The sequence below is a fragment of the Halichoerus grypus genome, chromosome 9 (genome assembly GCF_964656455.1).
Source record: "Halichoerus grypus chromosome 9, mHalGry1.hap1.1, whole genome shotgun sequence".
NCBI classification, from domain to species: domain Eukaryota; kingdom Metazoa; phylum Chordata; class Mammalia; order Carnivora; family Phocidae; genus Halichoerus; species Halichoerus grypus.
In genome coordinates this window covers 142,501,418-142,517,545 of record NC_135720.1, presented here as the reverse complement: position 1 = coordinate 142,517,545, position 16,128 = coordinate 142,501,418, and the positions used below count along the sequence as shown (strand labels likewise).

Here is a 16,128-nt window from a genome sequence, read left to right as displayed (position 1 = left end):
ACCTCATGGGCAGGTTAAACAAGTGTGGAGTGATCAGCTCTAGATTTGATGTACAACTCAAAGGTCTAGAAAAATGGCAGAATAATCTGCTCCCGACCCACCAGTTTGGTTCCATTGTACTGATAACCTCAGCTGGCATCATGGACCATGAAGAAGCAAGATGAAAACAAACAGGAGGCAAACTCCTGGGATTCTTTTTCTAGGGATGTAATACATGCACATAAAATGCCTCAATGGACAGATAAAATAAACTAAAATAAATAACTTAGGGAGACCCGAGGTCTTGATGATGTTGTGCCATCCTAATCAAGAATGAGGGTTGTCTTTCCATTTGTTTAAGACTATTCTATGCCTTTCAGTGGTGTTTTAAGTCTATTGCTAAGATTTTGTTGTTTTTGTTGTTTTTATAAGTGAGGTCTCCTAATGCATTATATCTCCTAACCAGTAATTATTTGGGTATAAAAATGCTATATTTTTTAAAAATTATTAAAGATTCCACAGTTTTGTGGAATGCCCATGTGCTCTCTCTCATTCTCTCTCTCTCAAATAAATAAATAAAATCTTTGAAAATATAAAGGACCTACTATAAGCAGTAATAGATACACTAGCAGATTCCAATCCCTGTTATAAATCTATAGTAATAAAGCAGTATATGTTTGTTCCAGAATAGGTAAACTGATCAACGGAACAAGATACTGAATCCAGACTACATATTTATAATAATCTGACTTATGACTGGGACAACACTTCAGTGCAGTGGGTAAATATTGGTCTTAAGTGAATCATGCTGGGTCTGTGAATACCCACATGATAAAATGCACCTGACTCCCTAACCTACGTAATATAATCAGAGATGGATTGAAGACTTTAAGCTAAGTAATAAAGCTTTTGGAAGAAAATATAAGAGAATGTCTTTATGACTACAGAGTAGACAAAGATACTTTTTAACCAACTCAGGGTGCCAAACAAACTAAGCATAAAAAAAGAATTATAGGGACGCCTTGGTGGCTCAGTCAGTTAAGCATCTGCCTTCGGCTCAAGTCATGATCCCAGGGTCCTGGGATCGAGTCCCTCATCGGGGAGCCTGCTTCTCCCTCTGCCTGCCACTTCTCCTGCTTGTCCTCTCTCTCTGAGAGATATATATATATAAATAAATATTTAAAAAACATTTGAAAAAGAATTATAATTTAGACAATATTAAAATTAAGAATTTCTATTCATCAGCATTCATCATTAAGAAATTAAGTAGAGAAACCAGAGTGCGAAAAGATATGCACAATACACATAACTGACAAAAGACTCATATCTAGAATGTATGCAGACCCTTACACATCAATAAAAAAATTAACCCAATAAAAGTGGGCAAAGACTTGAATAGCCACTTCCACTAAATTATATTCTTTTTCTTTTTCTTTTTTTAGTAGAGTTGACACACAATGTTACATAGTTTCAGGTGTACAACCTAGTGATTTGACAAGTTGATACATCGTGCTGTGTTCACCATAATGTAGCTACCTTCTGTCCCAGTACCTGGTCTTTAGAGTATCGTTGACTGTATTCCTCAGGCTCTGCTTTATATTCCCATGACTTACTCCCGCCATTACTGGACGCCTCTATTTCCCTCTCCCCTTCTCCCATTTTGCCCAGCCCTCAGCCCCTCCCCTCTGGCAACCAGCAGTTTGTTCTCTGTATTTATAGTTCTGATTCTGCTTTTTGTTTATTCATTTTTTAAGATTCCGTTTCATACAACATTTGTGTTTCCCAGTCTAACTTATTTCACTGAGCATAATACCCTCTAGGTCCATCCATGTTGTCTCAAATTATATGCCAACAAACAGGACAACCTAGAAGAAATGATCAATCCCCAGAAAACATCCAATCTTCCAAAACTGAACCAGGAGGAGATAAAACTCTGAATAGACCTACTACAAGTAAGGAAGTGAGTACAGATGTACCATTTTCAATTTTGTCACTCATCACAGTATTTTCTTGGAATCTTTTGCAGTTCTGTGGTATCAGTGCTTCTCTGACTGCTCTTTCTGTTGGAGCATATTCCTCTGTCTCCCCATTTTGCTTGACTTTCGGTGTCTGTTTCTGTGGATTAGGTGAAATGGCTACTCTCCTGGAGTGAAGCAGTGGTCTGTGTATGGTGCCCCCATGCAGATGGTGTGTGCTTGCTGACTGCGGCTGGCTGGAGCTGTGGCCCCATGTGCTGCGTTACTCCTTTGTTTGTTTGTTCTTTGTTTTTAAGATTTTACTTATTTATTTGAGAGAGAGAAAGAGAGAGAGAGTGCGCATGTGTGCGAGTGGGGGAGGGGCAGAGGGAGAGGGAGACGCAGATTCCCCACTGAGCAGGGAGCCAGGACTCTGGGCTCCATCCCAGGACCCTGAGATCATGACCTGGGCTGATGGCAGATGCTTAACCCACTGAGCCACCCAGGAGCCCCTAGTTCCTCTTTTAAACCCTGGCTTTTTACAGAGAGAGTAAAGAGAAAAAAATTAAAAAGGAAAAAGCAATAGGAAAAGAAAAAAGAAAATAATAAAGCAGAAAAAAGAGAAGAAAAAAGAATATAAAAAGAGCTAGAACAAGAAAGAACAAAATCAAAAAGACAAAAAGAAAAAAAAACAAGACACATTTTAAAAGTGAAAATAAAATAAAATAAAACTGTAAAAATTAGAACAAAAACCAAAACCCCAAACCAGGGCTTGTTTTCTGAGGCCCAGCTGGTGGGGGCCTGTGGGCCCTGGGAAAGGGGGGTCAGAAGCTCCCTGTGGCACCTGGACCCACCCCTGTGGCATCCAGACCCTGCTCTGGCCTGGGCTAATAAGGTGGAGTGGGAGAGACTGTTCCTGCTCCTGGGCCCTGTTAAGCCCTGGCTGTGTTTTTCCCCATGTCCCAGTGCAGGCTGGGGCTGATCTGGGCTTGTGGACCCTGGGCTCCCTGAGGTCCCAAGCTCACCGGGACGACTGCACCCACCCGTTTTGCTGTCCAGGCCCTGCTCAGGTCCAGACTTCCAAGGTGGGGTGGGAATATAAACCCTGTAGTCTGTGGTCCTTGGCCTGGAGCGCTTTCCTGCAGCCCCTTTGTCTCTTGGCAAGATTCTAGTGTTGTCTCTTTTCTATGTTCTTTTAAACCAGAGGGGTTTTCTCCTGTGCCCAAGGACAAAGGGATCTGTTCCTGGCCCCTGGGTCCTGTCCCACCTCCGAGCCATTCTCAGAGTTGGGGGTGGGGTTTCCCTCGGCTACTATGTCTCTGTCTCCCTTGGCCATTCTGTCTCTGGTCCTTCAGAAGCTGCTCAGTCAGCCCTCAGCTCTTCTTCAGGAGGAATCATTCCATTCATAAGTGTGAGTGGTGGGTTCCTTCCTCGCCATCTTGAACCAGAACTCTCCATGGGCATTACATTTTCGTGGACACGGGACAATCACAGGATGCCTTTCTTCATGGTGGACATTCTCTAGGGCTCCTGGAAAGTAGAAATACTTGTGCAGTCAGGCTTGAAATTATTACATCTATTTTTGCTCAGACAACCACTCCTGCCTAATGGCTATTATGTCTCATTTGTTCTCTTTCCCAGCTCGGATTGTCTCTAAGACTGTGGAAACCTTGAACCCTGGCCTCAGAGCAGTGTCTTGACGGACTGAAGTCCCTCTTGCTTCCAGTCCCTGTGCTGGCTCATGGCTCACAGGACACTCACATTCACAACACTTCTGAACTCCAGATGTTCTTGCAACACCTGCTGAGTGACCTACAATGTAATGCAATTCTGACACAGTCTACATGGAGATCGCGTCAGATCCCCCAGGGGAAGGGCCCAGCCCCACAAGACTGCCCTCCCCTCTTCTGCCCAACTTCACATGCCAGCCGATTGCAAGTCCAGCTGGTTACCTGGACTTCTGACCTACCAGCTATCCACTGGAGGTACCACGACCCCCTCCTCAGGTCTGACTCATTTGCTAAAGTGGCTCACGGGACTCAGCAAACCTTACGTACAAGAAGGTAAGTTCCTTGACCTCAGGGAGTGGGCCACTCCCCTACACCACCGCAGGTTCACCAACCCAGATGCTCTCCCACCCCACCCCCTTCCGGGTTTTCATGGAGGCTTCATTACTTTACCATGATTGGTTAAATCCTTGGACACTGGTGATTTAATTCAATCTTATGCCCCTTTCCCCTCCCCAGATGTCAGGGGGTAGGGATGGAGGAGCCTGACACTTTCAACCCTTTAATCCCTTGGTTGGTTCCCCTGGCAACCAGCCCCCATCCTTAGGATCATTCCAAAAATCACTTCAGTAACATGAGCTCAGGTGTGGTTGAAAAAGACTTATTGGGAATAATGAGACTCCTTCATCCCTCTCATCACTTAGGAAATTTCAATGGTCCTTGGAGCACTGTGCCAGGAAAAGGGGGAAGACCAAATATATATTTCTTATTATAAATCATAATCTCATACTTTCAAATCTATGATCCATCTTGAGTTAATTTTTGTATACCTTATGAGATGTAGGTCCAGGCTTAGTTTCTTCGTATATAAACAGAGTAATAGTAAGTACCTGCATTGGTAGGATGGTTGTAAGAATCATGTGAGTTCAGGGGTGCCTGGGTGGCTCAGGTGGTTAAGCATCCCTCCTGAGCTCAGGGTGGTGAGTTCAAGTCCTGCTTTGGGCTCCACACTGGACCTTAAAAAAAAAAAGAATCAAATGAGTTCAATAAATGCAGCATGCTTGGAATAGCGCCTGGAGCATTGTAAACAAAATTAAACTGTGGTTGTTGTTCCTATGTGATTGTTAAGAGGATGGAAATGGTATTTCACCCACTTTGCTGAAGAGGAATATAAACAGACATAGCATTTCCTTGAAAACGGTACATTTTCTCAGATACTACCAGGTTCTAAGGTTTTCTTGACTTGGATTTAAAAGACATTATCAACATCTGTGGTTTCTTCTCTGACACCCTGGGACCCATAAAAAGGAATTAGCTAAAGTGGAAGTAAGGACAAAGAGTGGCTTTTGGTAGGGTACATTTCCCAATCCGGTTAGACTCACCCAGGGTCAGAGAATTCTGAAGGATGGTAGACAATCCGCTGAATGTCAGTAGTATTGGGAAAGATCTTCTCAGTAGTGTTATTTATGATCTATTTCCCAATTTAAGGCAGTTTTAAACAGACCCTTTTAGTTTTAAAAACTATTTATAAGGGCTCAAAACTGCCCATGTTATAACACTGTTCATTTGTTTAAAGATTTTGATTTGACAAGAAATCGAACCATGGCTACACAAGATTTGGGACAAGTCATTGGTGATATTACTCAGCAGTGCCCCAGTGTTCTTATCAGGGAAACTGCTTTTCCATATTAAAAAAAGAAAACTTACAGATGCTTCAGATTGGACTTTTAGAATAATTTTTGCAAATTTCAGAAATATTTATTCCCTCACCTAACTGTTCATCCGCCCATAATTTATAAAGCAAACTCAAGGCTTCAAATTTGGGAACTGATAGCTCCTTCCATTAATCCATGGAATTTGGACCTAGGTAGAAAGAAAAACTAGTGATAAGAAGAATGAAGACGAGGTTTATCCATCACCAAAAAGTGATGCCTAATCAAGATGCACTGTAGATAAGCCGGTAGACAGAGAAGACAACTCTTGAGTTCTGTGCTGACCACAAGCTATCCCTGGGGTTACAGGAATCCTACCATGTGCACAGGGCAGGGGACAGGGTGGAGAGAGGAGGAAGGAATTTGAACAAAAACTTCCTCATTTTAACTTTTAAACAAAGCTTAACAGATACATTGTTAGCAAATGCCTCAGTTTTTTAAATAGTATTTTCTCTTCAAAGTACCAAGAGCAATGAAAGAAAAGGAGGTGTTCCTTGGAGACATTCGACTTGTTAATGACTTGCCGAACTGGTGAATGTCAGGAAAGCACAAAGTTCTCAGGTGCATTTATCAATTCCACCACCCAGATCATGATGACCCAGACCTGCCCTAGGGATGAGCTGGAGATTCTGACTCACACAGTTCCATGCCAAGAAATGCACATGTGGTCCATTCACATAAGCCTCTCTGTCCTGGTTTTTCCTTAAGACTGGGAAAGATTCTTCTTTTTCTCACACTGAACATACATAGCAATCATTTCTTGACTGTCTTTCTGGAATCTCTTCTTGAATGTCCGCAAATACTCTCTGAGATAGGTCTTATTTTCATTGTCATTTCACAGAAGAGAAAGCATAGCAATAGAGAGAGGCCAAGTGACGCATCAAATGTCTCCCATCAGTTGGGACTTAGCCAGTGTGGGGGCCAAGGGCAGGTTGCCCCACTGTGTGCAACTTTGGTATACTAATTATTTTAAATGAAAGTTACTTAAGAGACAGCCTGTGTAACCAGGACACTCAGACCTTTCTCCATCCCCCTGAAAGCGGGGAAATCAGTCTCCCAGAAAGGTACCTTCCCTGTACCAGGAGGTAAAGACACATCCTTATCCACCAGAGACAGGAAATTCTGAGCTGAGAAGCTGTATAAACACCCCTTATCACTTTCTACTCATTACCACCCCAGCCTAAATTCTGTTTAGAATTCCTTATTAATCAAAGCTCCCAAAGTTAAGTTTTCTTTGTCCTGTCAAATCCTCACAGATTTATTGTCTCTTTGTCTGAAAAGTATAAAAACCACCTGCCTTGGTCATTTCTTTGGGTCTCAATTTCATTACTGGACCTCTAGGTGCATGCGATAAAACTTTGGGTTTTTTTCTCCTGTTAATCTGTCTTCTGTCGATTTCATTCTTACACCATCTGGAAGAATTTGAGGGGTAGGAGGAAATTCTTTCCCTCCCCTGCACCAGGAATCTGTGGAATCCACGTGAAATCCCAGAGCTGCCACCAATGGTGTGACTCCCGGGAGAAGGAGAGGTGGAGGGACACACAAATCTAGATGCAGAGAGAAAGGTGTGGGCAGAGTCTAGGGGACACGGGAGGCGTGCTGAGGGGGAACACACTGAAAGAGAGACTGACCAGAAGGACACATATCAAACAGGGGAAGGGAGCCAGGGTCAGTAGTGAGGAGCTTATGCTCTTGGTCAGAGTCTCTGGGTTCATCCTCCATTCAGCCATTTATTACCTATGGGTGTTGGAGAAAGATAATTAGAAACAAAATCTCTTGCCAACCCACTAGACTTCTCTATAAAAGTAAAAGAGATGGAAAACACTTTTAATATTGAAAAAGCATTCAACCTTAACGTGATGCACATCACAGGCAATCCACTAAAGAGAATGCAAGAACAAGGTGGGGGGAGCTCAGTTTTTATATACCAAGCAGATACAATGCATTGCATACATGTTCTCCAGATAAATGATAGTTTGCCCTCAAGTCAGAAGTCTTGACAGCACCATTTGTCACACACAGTGCATCCTAAATTCTTCTGGTTTGGGTGACACTGTGTAAATGAATTGGCTTTATCCAAAGAGATAAGATGTTTCTCGATCTAGATGACAGGATCTAGCTTTGCCATTTGGAATCAGGTCCTCCTGAAAGTTGGGCTCCTAATCTCCTATAGAAACTGGGAAACAGGGACCCTATCTTCTTTCAGAATTATGTTGCAAAAAGTGGCTCACAGGTCCTGTGAAAAAATACTCTTGGGCTGCAAAACTGGTAAGAGCTTTAATAAGGTTTTTTTAAAAAAACTACATACATCTCGGGATGCCTGGGTCGCTCAGTTGGTTAAGCAACTGCCTTCGGCTCAGGTTACGATCCCAGGGTCCTGGGATCAAACCTCACATCAGGCTCCTTGCTCAGCGGGGAGTCTGCTTCTCCTTCTGCCTCTCTCTCTTCCCTTCCCCGCACTTGTGCTCTCTCTGTCTCTGTCCCTCAAATAAATAGATAACATCTTTTAAGAAACAAAAACAAACAAACAAAAAATGAACCACTTGCAGAAAAGATCTCTAACCCCCTGAGGGCAGCAGAATATGCTACCTTAATAGATGCCACTTTGGTATATTGATTATGTTGAGCTCTGAGCACTTGGAAACAAGGAAAGCAAGGAGAGGTGTCCTCAAAACTCCCCTAGTCTGCTTAAAGACAGATTCTCCAAAAGGAACTCAGTTGTCATAAATCACCTCCCTGGGAGTTTCATTAATCAGGGAAGATTAGTTCGCATCACAGGAGAGTAGATGAGAATGGACACCATACCCAACAAACTTTGTCACAAAGTATCATACCTCCCAATTATGCCTCTAAGGGCCCATTCATCTTTCTTAAAAATCATTTACCTTCTCCTAAAAGGCCTAGACCCCCAATACCCTTTCTCTACTAAAATGGCGTTTGGCCCAAGTTCCAAGCCACCTCAGAGAGTTACTCACTTTTCTCCGGGTATCTCCATGTGTACGTGAGGTATATGTGTTAATAAATGCCTGCTTGCTATTCTCTTGTCAGTCTGTCTTTTATTTCAGAGGTCCCAGCTTGGAACTCAGAGGGTAGGAGGAAAATCATTTCCCCACTAATATCCCACGTGCACAGGAGGAGCATGGTGATTCCTGTCCTCTCCAGATCCACGGTTGTGATGTGCTCAGAAAACAGAATCTCCAGCCATCCTTTGTTACTTCCCCGTGCAAAAAGAAAACCTCGAGAAAAAAAGGAAAGCGACTTTGGTGTGTCTGGGAGCTGGTCCCCATTCTGATTCACAGCCTTGGAACTTAGGGAAGGTGAGGAGGGGCCAGAAAAATGGGAAAGGCTGGATCCGGAAGCCTCACTAGTTGTTCATTTTCCCACCGCACATCCTTCCTATTAAAATAATTAAGCCTAATTAAGATGGAGAACAGTTCTGAACCCAACACTTGCTGTAATTGTGGAGGGACAGGGAAAGCTCTACTTCAGGGACTGAGATTCTGCCAAGGGTTTTCTCCTCCTTGACAGGCTGACAGCTTTGAAAAGTGAAGTCTTGGTCCCAGGTTATGTTAGTCAACAGCTCCTCAAATCCAGAGGGTACATATATGGCTTGGGGAGGGGGAGGGTTCACCTGCCAGAAGGAGCGGCAAAGAGCCTGGCTGCACAGCAGGTAGCCCGTGAGCATACCTGATGGATTCTTGTCTCCCTCCCTGTGCCAGAGAAACTTTCCCTCAGACGCAGGGACGGTGCTTCTGTCTTTGACTAAGGAAGGCAATTCCTGAGAGGGTCTGTGAGCCTGAGCACCTGGCCTCCTGATCCTGCAAAGGTATGTCCCCGGGGCCAGAAAGATGATGGGGACCAGTTCCAGCAAATGTGCCTCCAGACACATGTGGGCACGGTCCCGAGTTCAGGCTGTGATCCCACGGGAGAGCTCTGGGGTGGGCTCTCACCGAGGGGGCCCACTTTCTTTATCCGGAAATCGAGACGGGCCAGAGCTGTTCCGGTTCCCGGGAGCAGCTGTTCCTTCAGCCTCCGTGGCCCCCGCACCCGGCCTGTGCAAGCATCACCCGCAGTGATGAACCTCGTAGCCCTCATGTGGTGCATTCCTGTGTTTGCCTATGAGCCAGCTCTGTCTTCCCCAGTGTGTGACAGATCCCCAAGTGCATGGGTGTAATTGGAAGGTTTTCTCCTGCCTGCGTCCTTAAGCCTCCGGATCCTAATATCAATAAGAACACCATCCGTGTAAGTCACCTTCCCCCACCACATGCCGGCTGGATGGGCCACCTATTAGTAGCCGTTAGGATTAACATGACAGGGGCTGTTGGCAAATTCCTACTTTTGAACTGCCAGGTTTGAATACCCTGAGGCTGTCCACGTTCACTTAACCACAGCTTCCATAGCAGGAAGCCCTCATCTCATTTTTTAGTGGAGAAAACGGGCTGAGAGTGACGCACTGACTTGGCTCAGCTGGTGGGTGTCAGATCCAGAATGGGCTTCACCCAACTACTGAGTGTGAAGCATGTCTTTTACAGTTGTTTACTTGACCATTTCCAAAACATAATCTGCGAGAGTACCATCCCTCCCCCCTCTGACATTGTTCCTATTATTCAGTCAGAAAGAAAGAGACGTGGTTTATTAGGTGATACAGAAAGTGGTCCCAATTCGGACTCAGAGCTTTGAGATTTGGGGAAGGTGAGAAGAATGCCAGAAAAATGGGAAATCCTAGACAGAGATAAACAAAACCAAGTCGGAACATATTTAATAAGGACACATCAGGGCATTGAGGTGTGTTGAGTGCAGTCATTTCTAATAGATTCCAGAGCCTTGACTAAATATTTCATCTGTTCTCATTCCAGAATATTGGTTATTGCTGATGTTCCTGCTGTTAGGCTGGTAGTTTATTTCACGGGGTGCTAGGCATTGAGGATCACGTCGTGCTTTCTTTGACTACATGGTGCAGACATTAGTCGCCCCATTTGTTGGGGGAGGAAGTGGAGGCCGATGGCCATAACCACCAATGTTCCCCATGTCCTGAGGCCTCCTGGTTCCAAACCCAGATACGAGCCTGACTTCCCGCAGCTCATGCTGACAGACACCTGCATGACAAAGGTGCATCTAAGGCCGGGCCTTGATGGGGTAGGACATGGCGCGGGGTGAAGGCTGTGGGAAGCTTTCCAAGTACATGCAACCTACGCACATTGGCAGTTAGATGTCCTGGTTTCTTTGGCTGGGGGAAATTGTCAGTAGTTTTAGAGAGATGTCTACGTGAGAAATGAGATTCAAAAGGTTAGTAGTGAAAGAGCAATTCTTATTCCAGCCTGAAAGTGTGACAATCAGCTGGGACTGATAAAGATCAAATCACTTCTAGTATCAACCAGGTTGAGAGAATAGACACAGGTCGCACTGACCCACTTGCCTGAGTCATTTCTCCGCACGTTCTTCAGCCGCTATGAGATGGCATAAGGAACCTGTGTTTGAGTGACCACTCTTTTCTTCCCGAGGACGCCCCAACCCACTTTACGATATGGCCCCAAATTTGGGGGAATCCCTCCTTTATAAACTGCCCTTGTCCCCTGACAGCACCCAATTCCTGGTTATTAGCTTTGCTAACCCCCTTGGGAGACATCAAACATCCTGAACGGATCCAGGTTCCGCATAGAGTCTCTTCCGATTCCACAGTGGGACTCAGACCTCCTATAAAGACCCTTGCAGGCAGCATTCCAAGGGCCCCCAGGCCCTGGCCAGGCTGCTGCAAGTCACAGATCTGAGTTTGTGCTGCCCACAGACTTGTACCTGGAAGTCTTTGGCAGCTTAACTTGATCTTAAAAACTAGGAAAACTCACTGAAAACTATAAGCAGTGAACATACAGAAAATGTTTGGGGTTTTGAAAGACAACTCTGGAAATATTAAGGTGTATGTATCAGAGATATAAAAATTGGAATCAGGAGGGGCGCCCGGGTGGCTCAGTGGGTTGAGTGTCAGACTCCTGATCTTGGCTCAGGTCATGGTCTCAGAGTCCTGATGTGCAGCCCCGCATCGGGCTCCATGCTTGGTGTGGAGCCTATTTATGATTCTCTCTCTCTCCCTCTGCCCTTCCCCTCCCCCCCAAAAAATATCTGGAATCAGGAGACAAACCAGGAAGTTGTTATACTAATCAAACTGAGGTATGTGATGGATGCTGAACATAAGAAGGGGCATGATGACAGATGAGACAGCCTAAATTTGTGAGCTATGAAAGATGCAGAAGCAAGAGGAGTAACTGAGTCCTTGTTGTGGGGTGTGGGGAGGCGGAGAGGTTAAGAAGAAGACCCAGATTTTTTTGGAGTTGGCTGATGGTAATATCATATGACAAAGTAGGAAACACAGGGTGACATCAGATTGGGGGAATTTTTGGTTCATTTTAGCACATGCTGAGATTGAACATATGTTAGATATATAAAGATCTGAACAGGCAGGTTGGTTTTGCTGGTATGGAGCACAGAAAAAAATCTTAGTTGCAAATTTAGGTTGTTGTATGCTCATCCCAAGACTGAATTTCAGGCTCATAGAATCATGAACAGCGAGTGCCCACAAGGACAGTAATAGAGTCCTTTGGACAAAACTCTGCTCCATTACATACATCATGACCCGTGGCTCAGTGTCCCTGATACACCAGAAAAGCCCTCTGATACGCATTATTCTTTGCAGATACATATCATCATTACTGTTGCTTTCCTCAAGAGGTGTTTGCTAGATCCAAAGATTTCCTGCCCATGAAGTAAGAGATGTTTCTGATGATTATTAAAGGAACACTATTCCTCTCTGTAATTGGACCTGGCATGGTGGGGAACGTCTTTGTTTTTGTGAATTACATGTGCATTTTCTTTGGGGACACTAAAAAGAAATCTATACATCTAATTCTCATCCACTTGGCTTTTACAAATATCATAATACTTTTTCCCAAGGTAACACTAAAAACAATAGAAACTTCCGGTTTGCGAAACTTCCCGGACGATACAGGCTGTAAAATGTTTGCGCACCTCGAGAGGGTGGCCCGGGGCCTCTCGACCTGCACCAGCAGCTTCCTCACTGTGGTCCAGGCCACCACCATCAGCCCCGGAGCCTCCGTGCGCACCAGCTTCAAGCCCGCATCCACATGGCGTATCCTTCCCTCTTTCCTCTTCTTTTGGATACTCAATTCCTTGCTCAGCATGAACTTACTCTATTACACGAAAAACATCAGCAGCCTAAACAGGTCACAGATTGATGAAAGTGAAGCCTACTGTGTTTTTCTACCAGCAAGCCAGACAATGAAGTGGGTTTTTCTCATTCCCATGGCCCTGTGAGATTTCCTGTTTCTGGGTCTCATGGGCTGGCCAGTGTCTCCATGGTATGCGTTCTCCAAAGCACCACAAGCATGCCGGCTGCCTGCAGAAACCCGGGGTTCTCCCTCAGCCCCCCTGAGATGAGAGCCGCGCACAGTGTTCTCCTGCTGGTGCTTTGTTTTCTTTTCTTTTATTGGTCAGATTGTATTATTTCTTTATGTTTAAATTCTCTCTTTGATAATAAGTTCCTAATATTAAACATTCTCGAAGTCTTAACCCTTGGTTATGTGATTCTCAGCCCGTTTGTCCTGATTCACAGAGATGGACATCTGGCTGAATGTTGGCACTCTCATTAAGACTTGAGAAAAGGACTGTTTCATTGATCCCTCAGGTAGTAAGTTTGAAATAAGACTTTCTATGGCTGCGAGTAAAAGAAAAAATGAAGAGTAGCTTCAACAAATTAAAGTATGATATTATACAGCAAAGCTGGTGACTGGTAGCCCTGAGCTGACACAGGAAGGAGGTCATAATGACCTCCGGGGGTTTAGCCATCTTCTGTCCGTCCTGCCCCCCTCGGGAAGGGTAAGCTAATTCCAGTTTTCCTGATTATAAGATGCCTCTTTTACCCCCAACCTTCCTACAGGAAGGAGAATAATTGGCAAATTCCTTCAAAATACTAATGTATTTTCTCTTTGACCTGTAAGTTTCATTTCTAGGAGGATTGCTCATATGTGAATTGCAGTATAAAAATTATTATACATTGTGGCGATTTTTAAAAATCATGAACTAAATATCCAGCAAATAGGCTATTTTGCTGGCTGTGTGAAAATATCCTAGAGGATCCAGCCATAGAAAGGGATTTTATTGAGCTTATGAAAGAATGGGTGAGTTCAACATGTATTGCTACAGAATGATGTGCAAGGTGTGTTTATAATTAATAAATATAGGAATTCAAAAGCAATGGTGTTCAAAAGTGGAATGGAATACTTTAACTCAATCTTATCTCCCTCTTTTGCAAGAGTGCAAAGGAAACTTAAAACAGCATTACCTGGTTTCAGAGAAACAGGGTAAATGAAACAAGTAAGTAGAATTTCCTTTTACATCTCTCTCTGTTTTCTGAGTCGCTAAATCTTTGAATATATCTTTTTAAAGATGAATGAAAAATTTATTTTGAAAATAACCTGTGGCTTGTTTCAAGACACATTTGTTAATGCCCTCACATTGCCACTGTCATTCCAGCCCCATACTCGTGTCCCATCAGAGAGCTACACAATAATTTGGTTTCTACAGTAATTTAAATAAGAAATTTGGTTCATATTTTTCTTAAATTGGAACCCAAATAGGTATTTGAGTAGAATTCATCATTCCGGCAATAAGATATGTCCTCAAGCTGTTTTGAAAAATACCTGATGTTCTTTTACTGCTTTCACATCTTTTATAATACAAAATCTTAGAATTGATATAAACATTTTCCACCCCATTGTTAAGAATGCCTGTATTATATCTGTTTTATCACCCTTGTATACATTTGAGTTTTTTACTTCTCTCCTAAACTTCCCTTTGGTTTTGTGTCAACACAGTTTTAAGTAACTTATTTATGTTATTATGCTATATTGTAATATGTGTAGGAGCTTAACTTCCTGATAGAACTATGGGTGCCTGAAAGCCGGGACTATGCTATTTATCTTAGTTGCATAACTTTCCTATGACATCTTTTTCTATCATAGAGAACAAGACAAAATAAGCACTCCCTGAATTGGTCATTGGTAATTAACCCAAAAGGAAGGGATGGAAGAGCTCGGACATGAAACTAAGAATAGCATTTTAAAATTAATTATGAAGAAGAGGTTATTGAGCACTAAAAATAGAAAGTATCCAGATGAACACAGAGATGTGTGATTGGTGACAAAAAATGGTTAGGATCGTGTGTTAGTCAGGGTCCTCCAGAGAAAACAGGATCAATAGGAAGTATCTATATCTATATATCTCTAACTCTCTGAAATGAGAGGAATTGGTTCACTCCATTATGGAGGCAGGAAAGCCCCACAATCTGCTGTGGGGAGACCAGGAAGCTGGTGGGGTAGCTCACTATGAGTCCAAAGGGGCTCCTTGTTTAAGTACCCAAGTCTGAGGGCCCGAGAACCAGGAGCTCCCAAGTCAGAGGGCTGGAAAAGACGGACTTGCTAGCTCATGAAGAGAGAAAGAATTCACCCTTCCTTTGCCTTTTTGTTTCATTAGGGCCCTAACAGATGGGTGAGAGGACATCCCCACTCCGTCTATTGAGCACATGCTGATCTCTTCCAGAAACACCCTCATGGACAAATTCAGTTTTACCAGCTATCTGGGCATCCCTTGGATCAGTCAAGGTGACACACAAAATTAGTGATCACAGAGACCCTGGCATTTGGGTTCTCAAATAAGTGCTATTCTGTGCTTCCCTCGGAAAAGTTAGAATTGAGTTGAGAAATTGAAATTGACTCTAGACTCTTCTGCAGAAAGTAATTTCAAATTGAGAAACACATAACTAAATTGTTACCCATGGACAGGAGTGGGAGGTAGGAAGCAGAAGCTAGGAAGTGTAGAACACCCTGACATGGCTGGGGGCCCCATCAACTCTTGCTTGCCTCTCATTTATAGTTTTGTTACCAGTAAAATAGAGTAGGAAGGTGAAGTCAGCATTGATTTGGCCTGTGAAATCTTACAAAAGTTTTCAAGTAATGATAACTGAAAATGCCTCCAATTTGGTGAAATGCAAACTTCTAGATTTAAAAAGCTAAGAGAATTCTAAGCAGTATAGACTCAAAAATGTTTACATCCAGACCAGTTGTAATCCAGTTTGTAAAAATGAAAGTGAAATATCTTGAAAGCGCCAGAGTTAAATGATATATTACCCACAATTCTTTAATGACAGTAGATTTCTTAGAAGAAACCATGGACCTGAGACGAAACTTTATTGATCATCTAACCCTATTAAGTTCCTTCTCGACTGGTGATCCACAGTGAGACTTTGGGATCTCAGGAAGTATTGTCAGTTCAGAGCCAATGACCATGAATCTCCAAAAAGACAGATTCTATCCCTTTATCCACTCCACAGTCACCATAGTAAATGACTGCATGTCCCTCTGGGGGTGGCTGGGGGGAGGACTCTCAGTGTATGTTCTTCCCAACGTGGCAGGGTTTCTTCATGGGGATCTATCTTCCCCATGATTCAAGGGACTGTTTCTGAAATACAGATGGAATATTTTCTGAAATACCCCTTTTGGTCAGGACATGACTTCTCCTAAGTGTCCTCACATGGGAAGTGGGGAGTAATGGCATTGCCACCAGCCAGAGTAATGAGGTGGGGTCACAGGTTGGTGCACGTCCAGGCCCTAGAGCAGGACCTGGGCAAGAGTAACCACTCAGGGGACACCCGCTGTTTTCCCCCAATCTCTGGCCTCTGGTACTGTG

At 43.6% G+C, this 16,128-nt stretch overlaps 1 pseudogene; it reads left to right on the top strand.

Annotated features, from left to right (window-relative positions):
• The first annotated feature begins 11,159 nt into the window (after window positions 1-11,159).
• On the top strand, window positions 11,160-13,509 carry LOC144379012 (putative vomeronasal receptor-like protein 4; annotated as a pseudogene).
• Window positions 13,510-16,128: the final 2,619 nt, after the last annotated feature.